The sequence below is a fragment of the Anomaloglossus baeobatrachus genome, chromosome 1, assembly GCF_048569485.1.
Source record: "Anomaloglossus baeobatrachus isolate aAnoBae1 chromosome 1, aAnoBae1.hap1, whole genome shotgun sequence".
In the NCBI taxonomy this organism is placed as follows: domain Eukaryota; kingdom Metazoa; phylum Chordata; class Amphibia; order Anura; family Aromobatidae; genus Anomaloglossus; species Anomaloglossus baeobatrachus.
Window position 1 is genome coordinate 197,646,012 of NC_134353.1, and position 14,074 is coordinate 197,660,085.

The following is a 14,074-nucleotide window of genomic DNA, read 5'->3' on the forward strand; positions in this document are numbered from 1 at the left end:
GACTGAATAATAGACAATCGGGATCAGCCAGTCAATAGTCTATGGGGTAATCATGTAGTGGTATTCCACCGAGGTAGAAAGTCGTATGTCGTGACTGGTTGTAGAAAAAAGAGAGCGAAATAAAGTAAGTGAGTAAAGCATGAACGGAGAAGAGGAGTAGAAGAAGGAGGGGGGGGGGGGGAGGGGGAGGGGGAAGGGTTGGGTTGGGGGAGGGGGGGAAGGAGAAAGGAAAAGATGGTGAGATCAGGCTGAAGGTAAAGATAAGTGTATATGAGAAGTTAAGACAAGGTACCTGTCCAATAATTGGCTACTGTATAGGTGCCATGCCAATCTTGTTAGTGAGCAGAGGACCTAATGGAGAAATTCTCGAATGAACACATCAGTGAATAGAGAAACGTGTCTCTAAAATTGGTTATACTCCATTCACTACCTGTCAAACAGCATGAAATGGTGTGCGGGAGGTAATGTGTCTCTGGAAACTTGTGACACCAATACATTAGCTATAAGACATATAGCCCACAATGCCAAATGTTCTAAAAATAGAAAGATCTCATGAGAAAAAAAATCCACAAACTGTATAACATCCAATGAGGTGAGTAACCTCCATCAACATGACTAATATTACTCACAATCTATGAGCAGCCGTGAAATAAGGTCGTATAGGAGACCTTCTTAAAGGAGTAGTGGAGTAGGTGAAATTGTCATGACCGTGTCGGTATTACACCTATGCTACGGACTAGTGACATAAATAGACAGAGGTTAATGCAATGGTGTACTGATAAATCACCAGACCATGGACAAAACTGATAAATAGCATAACAATACCTCAAAAGGGAAACAGCCTATATGGTAACAGTGTCCTATGCCAGGGCTATGCTCAAAAGTGGTAACTTGGAAAAAGGTCAAAGACCTATGGAGAATAAAGAGAACCTGTTAAAGAACATAGATTAACGGTCACAAAAATGAAAGTAAAAGCTCTTACTGATACCTGGTGTATGAGATGATACAGGCTTGTGTCCAGGGGGAATGGTGGCTGGCTACTGAGTTGGTCTGTGTAACTGAGCCGTCTTAAATGCAGGTGGTGATGAGGAGATCAGCTCCAGGTGGAGCTGACTTGCTGCGCATAGGAACGGTAGTGGTGAAGGTTGGTACTGCAGCACTAGGTTTACATAGAGGACTATTAGATGTTGTGAGTCACGTGAAATACAGTGAGAAGTGGCATACAGACCTCCGTGATGTGAGGGAGTGAGTGCCTCACATGTGACCACTAAAAGCACAGGGGTGAACCAGTGATGTGTGGAAATCACGTAGTGAAGAGAGCCTAAAAGAGGGGGAGAAAAATAAATTAGTAGGCATGTAATGGGGTCAGCAAGTCCGACTGCATCCTTTCTGTAGAAATGGCTTTGAATACTGTTCCAGCAATTGCCCACAAGGGGGCAGCGTCAGACTGTACAACGACAAACACAGAGTTGGGAAATTCCCCACAGGAACTAGTGTATGAAAGCCAGGAAGAAAAGACGCGGGAAGTGGTTGTTCAGCTCCGGAGCTCAGTGAGGAGAGACCTGCGTGTGGTCTCCCTGAAGAGAGGGCTCGTTTTGCCGCAAAAGTCAGGAAGAAATCACCCGGTGGAAACAGTTTCTGTCACTCCCGGTTTGCAGAACTTTGTTTTCTTCAGGGAGTTAATCAGACTGCCGAGCACCGCCATCTGAGGGTAATTGCAAGGACTGTGACCTGCTTTCTTCTGCCCGGCGTGCTCCGGAACCAAAAGACTACTTAGAATCCGTCACCTGCGGGGGAAGGAGAAAAAGAAGGAAAAGACCGAGGAGCTTCATTTCTTCAGCGCTGCACCAGGACCCATCACCGTGAGACTCCAGGCCTGCGACGTGGGAGCGGCATCTTCTTCCGGGATAGACTGGTACGTGTTTGTAGGGAAAGTTAGGGAAAGTTGCCGCCATTTTTTTTGTTGTTGTTTTCCCTTCTGTTTTTTTCTTGCTGCATACCCGGAAGGAGTGAAAGTCCAGGGGCTTCCCTATACTCATGTGTGCAGATAGTTCAGTTGATTGTATTATAAATATGTTTCCTAGTAAAGAAATGTTACTACCGGTAAAATCTGAGTATGGGAATTTTGTTGGAATAGAGCATACACACACACCCGCGGCCTTACCTCCGGTCGCTTCATGTGGCGTAGTCGGCAGGATGTGTGACCAACAAAATCATCCCCCGGTAGTAACTTATAACCGGACAGCTCCCCCGCCATCTATTGTCAATCAGGTGAGGAAGTTTGACGGACGGAACTATCCTGTAACTGAATGGACTGAACAACTTAAGATAGTGGGGGAAATGTATAACACTGATCCTAAGACCTTAGCAGAAATGGCCATGCTAACATTAGAGGGGGAAGCGTGGACGACAGTCAGGCTGGAGACGGTTAGGGGCCAGCGTACGTTGGATGACTTAGTGCGGGTGCTGGAGAACACCTATGGACCGACCACATATGCGGGAACATTGCGCTATATGTTTTTCCGGCGGACGCAACTCGAGTCGGAGGACATCCCTCAATATGCCAATGCCCTTCAAGTGCTACTAGAACAAGCCTGTAGAAAAGAAGAACAGATAGCTAGTACGGGTACCCGTGACCTGGTATTGAGAGATCAGTTTGTGACCGGATTGAGAGACCCGTACCTTAACCGCTCATTGCAAGATCTACTCCGGATAAATCCGGCCTTTACGTTCGCTGAGGCCAAACAAGAAGCTATAGAACGTTCAAGGGGACCTGTCGTGGAGACACAGACATATACCGCGGCTTGCAGGTCCATATCTGGTATCGGGACGCCGAACAGCAACACGGAGGAACTGAAACAGATGGTGGCAGAGTTGCAGAAACAGGTGCTACAGCTCACCTTAGATCAACAGGCGGGACGGCAAGCGAGACAACAACCCAGCCGGCCGATGGGAAGATGCTGGACATGCGGCGATCCCCGCCACAAAGCCAACCGTTGCCCCCAGAACTCTCAAGCTCCTCCACAGTCCGATCTACCAGGACCAGCAAGTCAGGTCCCACAACAGAGGCCGCCTTTAAACTAGACGCCCCTGTCAAAGAGGCTCACTCGACAGGGGATGCCAAAGAGAGGGGTGTAGGAAAACAGAGCCAGCCACGGAACAAACTTGCATCAAATAGCCCCACCCTGGAAGTATTACTGGAAGGGATCGCCGTACAAGGGTTAATGGATACTGGGTCTCAGGTATCCACTATCTCCGAGCAGTTCTACGAAGAATGTCTAAAGCCGCGAGTTGCCTATGACCCTGATACCGCCATCAAGATCAAAGCAGCCAATAATTTACCCATTCCGGTGTCGGGAGTTGCCTGGATGAACACCCAAATCTGTGGCCAAGATCTCGGGAAGAGAGGGATAATCGTGGTCAGGGAAGGCTTTGAACCAGAAACGCCCATGATTATTGGGATGAACATCTTGAAAGACCTGAATCTGGTGTTGTTTACCAAGAAGGGGCCCAAGTACTGGCAAGGAGTGACCGCACATAAGGCCACCCGCCGTGCCTTTCAACAAGTGGTCCGGACCTGCAACCTCCAACGAATGACCGAAGAACAGCTGCCGCTGGCCACGGTCACCGTACCCCGCCATACTAGGATCACCTTACCAGCTGGAAAAGAGACAGTTATCTCACTACCCCTTGGCACCATGAGACAGTTTGAAGGCGTGGAGGTGCTGATTGAGCCGCGCTCCCCGAGGGAGGGGAAACTGAACCCACTAGTCGCTCGAACTCTAGCAGTAGTGAGAAAGGGAAGAATTCCTGTCAGGCTGGGCAACACGGCTAATGTGAGCGTTGACCTAAAAGCCGGGACACAGCTCGGCCAAGTCTACGCTCTAACCGAAGAGGTGAACCCTATGAGCCCCCTCCAGTTTGTACCGTCTACAGAGGGAGATTGGACAGTGACGGTCTCTACCATGGCCGCTGTCGCGGGTGACACCAACGTAGGGCGAGAACTCCGAGAGAAGTGTCAGTTGGACGTATCCCAATACTCCAAACGGGAGGTGTCTCAGGTGGAAGAGCTACTCCAAGAGCATCAGGCGTCCTTTGCCCGGCACGACACCGACTTTGGGTGCACCACCAGTATCAAGCACGAGATCCCCACCGGTGACACTGCTCCTATCCGTGAAAGGTACCGCCAAATTCCTCCCCAGCAATACCAAGAAGTGAAAAATCTCCTGAATTCCATGCTACACGCGGGAGTGGTACGGGAAAGCCAGAGCCCCTGGGCGGCGCCGGTAGTGTTAGTCAAGAAGAAGGACGGATCCCTGAGATTCTGTGTGGACTACCGCCGTTTGAATGCTTGCACCATCCGGGACTCGTACCCTCTGCCAAGGATCGAAGAATCCCTGACAGCCCTGAAGAAAGCCAAATACTTCTCCTCGTTGGATCTGGCCAGCGGATATTGGCAGGTACCTATGCATGAGAAAGATAGAGAGAAGACTGCTTTCATCTTACCCATGGGCCTGTACGAGTTTGACCGGATGCCCTTTGGTCTGAACAACGCGCCGGGGACTTTCCAGCGGCTGATGGAGCGCTGCTTGGGAGACTTCAACTTCGACTTCACCCTCATCTACCTGGACGACATTGTAGTCTATTCGGCCACATTTGAAGAACACCTGCAGCAGCTGGGCCGTGTGTTCAGTAGGTTGAGGGAACATGGCCTGAAGTTGAAACCCAACAAGTGCCGTCTCCTGCAGCCCGAGATTAATTACCTGGGCCACCGGATCTCAGCCGAAGGCGTCCAGCCATCTTCAGAGAAGATAGCCGCCGTACGGGATTGGCCGCAGCCCACAAACGTCAAAGAGGTCAGGGCTTTCCTGGGGTTGGCCGGCTACTACCGCCGGTTCGTCAAAAACTTCGCCCAGCTTGCTGCACCCTTGCATGATCTGCTTCGAGGGACCACCCACAGTCCCAGAGGACGACCCATCAGCTGGGGGCCCAGTCAGGAAGAATCCTTCCAAGCCCTAAAGGGTGCCTTAACGTCTCCCCCCATCCTGGCATATGCGGACTACAACCTGCCCTTTCAACTACACACCGATGCCAGTTTACAGGGTCTAGGGGCAGTACTTTCACAGGTCCAAGACGGCAAGGAACGGGTCATAGCCTATGCCAGTCGGTCCCTACATGAGGGCGAGAAGAACCCCACCAATTATAGCTCGTTCCGGCTGGAGCTGTTGGCCCTAACGTGGGCTATGGCGGAGAAATTTGCAGGGTACCTCACGGGGACCGAAGTACTAGTCCTGACCGATAACAACCCGTTGGCTCATCTAGAAAATGCGAAGCTCGGAGTCATGGAGCAGCGTTGGATGGCTCGGCTCTCCAAGTTCAATTACAAGATCAAGTATCGGGCTGGAGCTGAGAATCAAAATGCGGACAGCCTGTCTAGGGTGTCATACCCCTTACTCAACCGAGACCGGGATGAAGAATTAGAAGGGGACGAGACACCTGACTTTGCAAAGCTCGCCCAACAGATGGTGGATCATCGCCAGTTCGTTGTGGGCGAAGCTGGAACTCCGGTGGGAGTCGCCTTGCCACCTCAGGAGTGGTGCAGGATTCAGGACCAGAACCCTGATTGGGCTCTACTCAAACAATGGGTGAAACGGCAGCAGAAGCCTCCCGCCGATATACGGGCACGACTGTCTACTGGGACCTTGACCCTGCTCAGCCAGTGGGACCGGCTGATTCTGAGAGAAGGAGTGCTATACCGGAAGGTTCTCTTGTCACACATGCTGGAAGAATGTACACAAGTTGTAGTGCCTGAACAATTGGCCCGTGAGATGGTGGCTCAGGCCCACATTAGGAATGGACACTTCGGAATGGACAAGACCTTTCGGTGGGTTCAACAGTCTATCTATTGTCCGGGGCTCCGCAAGCTGGTTGAAGACGTCTGCCAGACCTGTCGCACCTGTGAACTACACAAGTCCTCCGAGCAGCGTGCACCTGTTCAGACAATTAGGACATCCAGACCCCTTGAGCTGTTGATGGTGGATTATCTGCTGGTTGGGACGGCGAGCAGTGGCTATCAGTATTGTCTAGTCATGGTGGATCACTTCACAAAATTCGCTGTCGCTGTCGCTACCAAAGACCAGACGGCTGAATCGGCTGCTCGGGCCATCTGTCGACAGTTCATCCATGTCTACGGGTGCCCGGAGAGGTTGCACTCCGACCAGGGGGCTTGTTTCGAGGGCCGAGTCATCGAAGAGCTGCACCAGATGTATGGGATCCAGAAGTCGAGGACCACTCCTTACCACCCACAAGGGAACGGTGCATGTGAACGCTTCAACCGGACCCTACTCCAGCTGATTCGCACCTTGGCCGATGATAAGAGAGACCAATGGCCTCAATTTCTTCCTGATTTAGTATGGGCCTACAACAACCAGGTCCACTCTGTGACTGGCTACACCCCACACACCCTTCTCTTTGGTCGCCCCGGAAAAGGGGTCCATGACCTGAACCTATTTCGCCCTGGAGTTGACGTCTGCCATAACTACCCCTCCTGGCTAAATGCTCACCGACAGAAGATGGAGACGGTGCACCGACTGGTGAGCAAACAAATCCGGGACCAGATACATGCTGATCCACTCCCCGTGCAAGAGCAACCCTTGAAGTTGGGACAGCTGGTCCTGCTCCGTATCAAGAAGCCCCAAGGGAAACTTCGAGCCAAGTGGGAGACTGAGATTTACCGGGTAATCGAACGCCCCTACCCCAACGGGCATGTATACCGAGTGCGGGGTGAAGACAATCACAGCATCCGCACTGTGCACCGAAATATGTTGCGGCCCTGCCGATCCCAGCCTGACTCCCCTACCACAGTACCCGGAGGGGGTGACACTACCAACACGACTGACGTCACAGACGTTTCCCGGCATAGTGATCACCTTGACTCTGAGATCAGTGACCCCCCTACACAACCCAGTTCTTTCCCCGGAGCGTTGACTGGAGTGGGGTGTAGAGACAGTGACAGGGTGGGGAACAACCGACCCTTGAGACGCACTGACCGCACCACTGCTGGGATCCCGCCCGGGCGGTCTTACAGGGACCAGTATGTATGGCCCACTTCTCAACCAACCCCTGTAACGTCTGCAGTCATCGCTGCCTGGGAACCGACGGTAGTTGACAGGGACTGCCAACCTTTAAGTGGGGGGGTATGTAATGGGGTCAGCAAGTCCGACTGCATCCTTTCTGTAGAAATGGCTTTGAATACTGTTCCAGCAATTGCCCACAAGGGGGCAGCGTCAGACTGTACAACGACAAACACAGAGTTGGGAAATTCCCCACAGGAACTAGTGTATGAAAGCCAGGAAGAAAAGACGCGGGAAGTGGTTGTTCAGCTCCGGAGCTCAGTGAGGAGAGACCTGCGTGTGGTCTCCCTGAAGAGAGGGCTCGTTTTGCCGCAAAAGTCAGGAAGAAATCACCCGGTGGAAACAGTTTCTGTCACTCCCGGTTTGCAGAACTTTGTTTTCTTCAGGGAGTTAATCAGACTGCCGAGCACCGCCATCTGAGGGTAATTGCAAGGACTGTGACCTGCTTTCTTCTGCCCGGCGTGCTCCGGAACCAAAAGACTACTTAGAATCCGTCACCTGCGGGGGAAGGAGAAAAAGAAGGAAAAGACCGAGGAGCTTCATTTCTTCAGCGCTGCACCAGGACCATCACCGTGAGACTCCAGGCCTGCGACGTGGGAGCGGCATCTTCTTCCGGGATAGACTGGTACGTGTTTGTAGGGAAAGTTAGGGGAAAGTTGCCGCCATTTTTTTTTGTTGTTGTTTTCCCTCTGTTTTTTTCTTGCTGCATACCCGGAAGGAGTGAAAGTCCAGGGGCTTCCCTATACTCATGTGTGCAGATAGTTCAGTTGATTGTATTATAAATATGTTTCCTAGTAAAGAAATGTTACTACCGGTAAAATCTGAGTATGGGAATTTTGTTTGGAATAGAGCATACACACACACACCCGCGGCCTTACCTCCGGTCGCTTCAGGCATATGACAGGAAAGAATTTAAACCTGGAAAACATAAGAATGTAAGGAATTCACAAAACAACAGGTACCTTACAATTACCATAGATCTGTATCTAAAATCATTCTCGTAAAGTGATATTGATAAATTACATAACTAATCAGAGACATAAAGATCACAGTCATAAAAATGGGAAAAGAGGTTTATCTAAAAGGAGTCTACGGAGACCACAACTAGGACCTGAGCATGTCAGAGATGGACCTCATATTCTCGGTTCAGTCCTCGGGGTTCCAGGGTACCCAACGTGAAAATCCAATATGCTTCTCTTTCTTTTAATCTACGGACCCTATCGCCACCCCTACGTAATAGTGGAACATGCTCAATGACCTGAAACCTCAATTGAGCTACTGTATGATGGAAAGTGTCAAAATGATGGGGGATGGGTAGTAAAAGTTGCTTACATCTGATCGTTGATTTGTGTTTACTGATGCGATCTCGGATATGTTGGGTAGTCTCCCCAACATACCCGAGACCGCAGGGACACTTGATCAGGTATATCACATAGGAAGACTCACAGGTGTGATACCCTCTGATAGTGAAGTTTTTTCCAGTATGGGGATGTGTGAACTTGTTACCCTTGGTCAAATTATTGCATTGGAGACAGTGTAAGCATGGGAAGTTACCTGTTTTGGGTGGTCCCAAGAAAGTCTGTCGTGGTGAGATTGATGACCCTATGTCGGCTCGGATCAGACTATCCCTCAGGTTCCTCGCTCGTTTGTGACAAAAGATAGGGAACATCCCGAACTCTTTTATAGAGGGGTAAGCCTTCTGTAGTAATGGCCAATGTCTTGTAATGACCTCCTTAAAAAGTGGTGAAAAAGGGTGGTATGTCTGGACACAATGCATCCGTGGTGAAATGACATCATCATTGCGGGCACGGGTAGAGCGATTGAATGCCACGGAAGAAGGGTAGCCTCGTGAGAGGAATTTATCACCCATCTCACGAAACCTTGTTGCTTGTGTTTGAGGATCAGAAATGATCCTTTCCACTCTCTTATGCTGTGAAATGGGCAATGACTTTTTAATGTGTGGAGGGTGGCAACTGGAGTACAGCAGAAGGCTGTTCTTGTCGGTGGGTTTGACGTATAGATCAGTCGTGATAGTCCCTTCAGGGGATAGAATGACAAGGGTGTCCAGAAAGTTAATCTGGAAGGGATCACTGTGTACTGTAAAAGTGAGACCCGGACGGGCGGAGGAGATATATTGGTGAAAGGTATCCAGGGATAAGGAATCACCGTGCCATATGACAAAAATGTCATCAATATATCTCCTCCATCCAATGGCATGTTGTTTCCACAGCGAATGGCTGTACACAAATGTGTCTTCGAAATGCGCCATGTAGATATTTGCATACGGAGGCGCTACGTTAGAACCCATCGCTGTGCCCCGTTGCTGCATATAAAACTGATCTTCGAAGAGGAAAAAATTATTGCCCAATACCAATTGCAGGAGATCAAGACAGAAAGAATGCTGTAGAGGGGACAGTGACCCATAAAGTTCCAAGAACCAGTTGACGGCTTGGATGCCATCGCTGTGTGCTATACTTGTGTAGAGACTGTCTACATCAAAGGTCACGAGAAGACAATCGGGAGGAAGAGAGGTGAAAGATCTGATATGAGACAGAAAGTCAGACGTGTCCTTTAGGTATGACGGAATCACAGGAATTAGTGGTGTGAGAATCTTATCCAGGGAGATGGCCAATGGAGAAAGGATAGATTCAGTGGAGGCTACGATAGGTCGTCCGGGAGGTTGCTGAAGATTTTTATGAATCTTGGGTAGAACATAAAAGACGGGTGTTACGGGGTTAGATTTAATGAGATACTCAGCCAATTTCTTGTCAATCGTGCCTTGTGATAAGTGGTAGTCAACAGTATCCCTGATCCGTTCGCGTATTTGAGGAGTGGGGTCTCGAGGGACGGGCAAATAAGTGGAATTGTCACGTAGTTGTCTATAAATCTCAGAGAGATAATATGTTTTGTCCAGAATGACAATGGATCCCCCTTTATCGGCTGGCTTAATAATTATACTTTTGTTATTCTGGAGTTCCCTGATGGCTGTATCTTCTTCAGGGGTATAGTTGTGTCTGATCTTGTATAGGCCCCTATCTATGTCCTGTAAAATCTTATTCATATCATTGGAAACCAGAGAAATGTAAGTCTCAACGGGATGATAGGACCTGGGGGGATGAAAGGTACTCGTGAGACTGAGTTTAAGATCCCGGAGACTAAAAGTGCCAGAGCCCGAACCTACGTCCTCAGGGGTAGTATCCCCCTCTGAGGAGGCAAAATGGGCCTTGAGACGAAGGTTCCTGAAAAAGTGTCTCATCTCCTGATCCATCCTGAAGGGATTGAACTTGGGAGTGGGACAAAACGAGAGACCCCTTTGCAACACCTGTGACTCAATGGGTGAAAGGTTATATGACGAAATGTTAAATACCAAGTTATCAACAATATTGTCATTTGCAGTGGTCATACCTGTGATCTGGTCTGCATACGAGGAACATGACCTGGTCTTCCTCTGGCTCCTCCTCGTTTTTCTCCTGGGGTGTATCTGGCCCCTAAAAAACGATTGGATGACGTGGGGTAAGAGTCACTATCAGAACCAGAGGAGGCCGAGAATCTGTGGACGCTAGGGCGATAGGGGGGATTAGTGTCCTGTGAGCGCCACCTATAGACACGATCTTTAAGATAATCCTCTTGATCCCTGATGAATTTCGTCCTTTTACGCTCCTGTAAATTTTTCTGGAAGGTGTCGATCGGTTCTCTGGTTTTCTGTCTCAGTCTGTCCCACTCGGCACTTGGTAAGGTGTTAGAGAATTGGTCTTCGATGGATTTGATTTTGGGTTCCAATTCGCTTATCTCTTTCTGGAGAAACTCAATGGTCAATATGATCACGTCCATCGAACATTTGTTTAAAATACTTTCGTACTTTGTACAGTATTCGGGGTTATCCGAAAATAAGGTAGGACGAAGGGGTACTCTGAGGCCTCGCGGGATTCGCTGAACTTTATGGTACTCAGCTAATGTAGCGCAATGTAAGTCCAAAGCTGTGTATCTCTTTAGCTCCTTTTCATAGTCGCGGGTACGAATCTCTTCAGTGGGAACTGATAAAAAAGTGCGTGGTGTGGTGACCCTTGACAGGATACTTGTCACCTCTTCATTAGCATATGAAAAAGTATTGAAAGACATTGAGGTCAGGAAAAACACGGATGATAGGAGCCCAGGAAAAATAAAGTCCAATAATTCGTATAGACCTGGCTCACTATGAATGCGGGTGCTCTAGGGAAACAGTCAATACTCCAAAAATACAAAATTATCCCCGGCACTCCAAGAGAAAAAAGAAACAATGTCTGGGTATTTTTGATGTTTTTTATTGTGAATAGTCTTATCTCGACGTTTCGGTCATACCTTGACCTTTATCAAGAGAATTAATCAGACTATAGAAAGAGAACATAAAAAAACAGAAATTAATACATAATACAGGAGAAAAATTACCAGGAGACACAGCTCCGGTTATTTATATACATTGTACACAAAAGGAGTATACGTTACAATGGTAAGGTACAGAGTCAAAGATATATATAAGATAATAACATCTGTATACACCCAAGAAGAAAGAACAACATCCGAAGTAATTGTTTACCAACTGGAAACTTATCATGTAAGTATCAGAAGAGACTAACAGGTAGACGTACCTATGAAGCAGAGAAATTGGTATGTGCATACTGCTCGAGGGAGGGAGCAATACGAGTCACCACTCATATGAAGAGGAACTTATCAGGTGCGTATGAGCGCTAGGTGAAAGAAAGAATCATTAACAAAGGAAACCTATGCAGTGATTCTTGACTGTGATCGGTGAATAAGTAATATGTGAATACCTGTGACTGAATAATAGACAATCGGGATCAGCCAGTCAATAGTCTATGGGGTAATCATGTAGTGGTATTCCACCGAGGTAGAAAGTCGTATGTCGTGACTGGTTGTAGAAAAAAGAGAGCGAAATAAAGTAAGTGAGTAAAGCATGAACGGAGAAGAGGAGTAGAAGAAGGAGGGGGGGGGGGGAAGGGGGAGGGGGAAGGGTTGGGTTGGGGGAGGGGGGGAAGGAGAAAGGAAAAGATGGTGAGATCAGGCTGAAGGTAAAGATAAGTGTATATGAGAAGTTAAGACAAGGTACCTGTCCAATAATTGGCTACTGTATAGGTGCCATGCCAATCTTGTTAGTGAGCAGAGGACCTAATGGAGAAATTCTCGAATGAACACATCAGTGAATAGAGAAACGTGTCTCTAAAATTGGTTATACTCCATTCACTACCTGTCAAACAGCATGAAATGGTGTGCGGGAGGTAATGTGTCTCTGGAAACTTGTGACACCAATACATTAGCTATAAGACATATAGCCCACAATGCCAAATGTTCTAAAAATAGAAAGATCTCATGAGAAAAAAAATCCACAAACTGTATAACATCCAATGAGGTGAGTAACCTCCATCAACATGACTAATATTACTCACAATCTATGAGCAGCCGTGAAATAAGGTCGTATAGGAGACCTTCTTAAAGGAGTAGTGGAGTAGGTGAAATTGTCATGACAGTGATTTATCAGTACACCATTGCATTAACCTCTGTCTATTTATGTCACTAGTCCGCAGCATAGGTGTAATACCGACACTGTCATGACAATTTCACCTACTCCACTACTCCTTTAAGAAGGTCTCCTATACGACCTTATTTCACGGCTGCTCATAGATTGTGAGTAATATTAGTCATGTTGATGGAGGTTACTCACCTCATTGGATGTTATACAGTTTGTGGATTTTTTTTCTCATGAGATCTTTCTATTTTTAGAACATTTGGCATTGTGGGCTATATGTCTTATAGCTAATGTATTGGTGTCACAAGTTTCCAGAGACACATTACCTCCCGCACACCATTTCATGCTGTTTGACAGGTAGTGAATGGAGTATAACCAATTTTAGAGACACGTTTCTCTATTCACTGATGTGTTCATTCGAGAATTTCTCCATTAGGTCCTCTGCTCACTAACAAGATTGGCATGGCACCTATACAGTAGCCAATTATTGGACAGGTACCTTGTCTTAACTTCTCATATACACTTATCTTTACCTTCAGCCTGATCTCACCATCTTTTCCTTTCTCCTTCCCCCCCTCCCCCAACCCAACCCTTCCCCCTCCCCCTTCCCCCCCCCCTCCTTCTTCTACTCCTCTTCTCCGTTCATGCTTTACTCACTTACTTTATTTCGCTCTCTTTTTTCTACAACCAGTCACGACATACGACTTTCTACCTCGGTGGAATACCACTACATGATTACCCCATAGACTATTGACTGGCTGATCCCGATTGTCTATTATTCAGTCACAGGTATTCACATATTACTTATTTACCGATCACAGTCAAGAATCACTGCATAGGTTTCCTTTGTTAATGATTCTTTCTTTCACCTAGCGCTCATACGCACCTGATAAGTTCCTCTTCATATGAGTGGTGACTCGTATTGCTCCCTCCCTCGAGTAGTATGCACATACCGATTTCTCTGCTTCATAGGTACGCCTACCTGTTAGTCTCTTCTGATACTTACATGATAAGTTTCCAGTTGGTAAACAATTACTTCGGATGTTGTTCTTTCTTCTTGGGTGTATACAGATGTTATTATCTTATATATATCTTTGACTCTGTACCTTACCATTGTAACGTATACTCCTTTTGTGTACAATGTATATAAATAACCGGAGCTGTGTCTCCTGGTAATTTTTCTCCTGTATTATGTATTAATTTCTGTTTTTTTATGTTCTCTTTCTATAGTCTGATTAATTCTCTTGATAAAGGTCAAGGTATGACCGAAACGTCGAGATAAGACTATTCACAATAAAAAACATCAAAAATACCCAGACATTGTTTCTTTTTTCTCTTGGAGTGCCGGGGATAATTTTGTATTTTCACATCTGATAGGACAGGATTTTGGATATGTAATCATGGAAATCCCCACACCAAC

The 14,074-nt window shown here is 47.5% G+C and overlaps 1 long non-coding RNA gene across 1 annotated transcript; it reads right to left on the minus strand.

Annotated features, from left to right (window-relative positions):
- Positions 1-824: 824 nt before the first annotated feature.
- Positions 825-10,632, minus strand: LOC142291105 (uncharacterized). Its single transcript, XR_012750432.1, has 3 exons — positions 10,539-10,632; positions 989-1,321; positions 825-910 (listed from the first exon to the last, which is right to left on the minus strand). It is a non-coding gene; the product is annotated as an uncharacterized LOC142291105 (long non-coding RNA).
- Between the last annotated feature and the right edge of the window lie 3,442 nt (positions 10,633-14,074).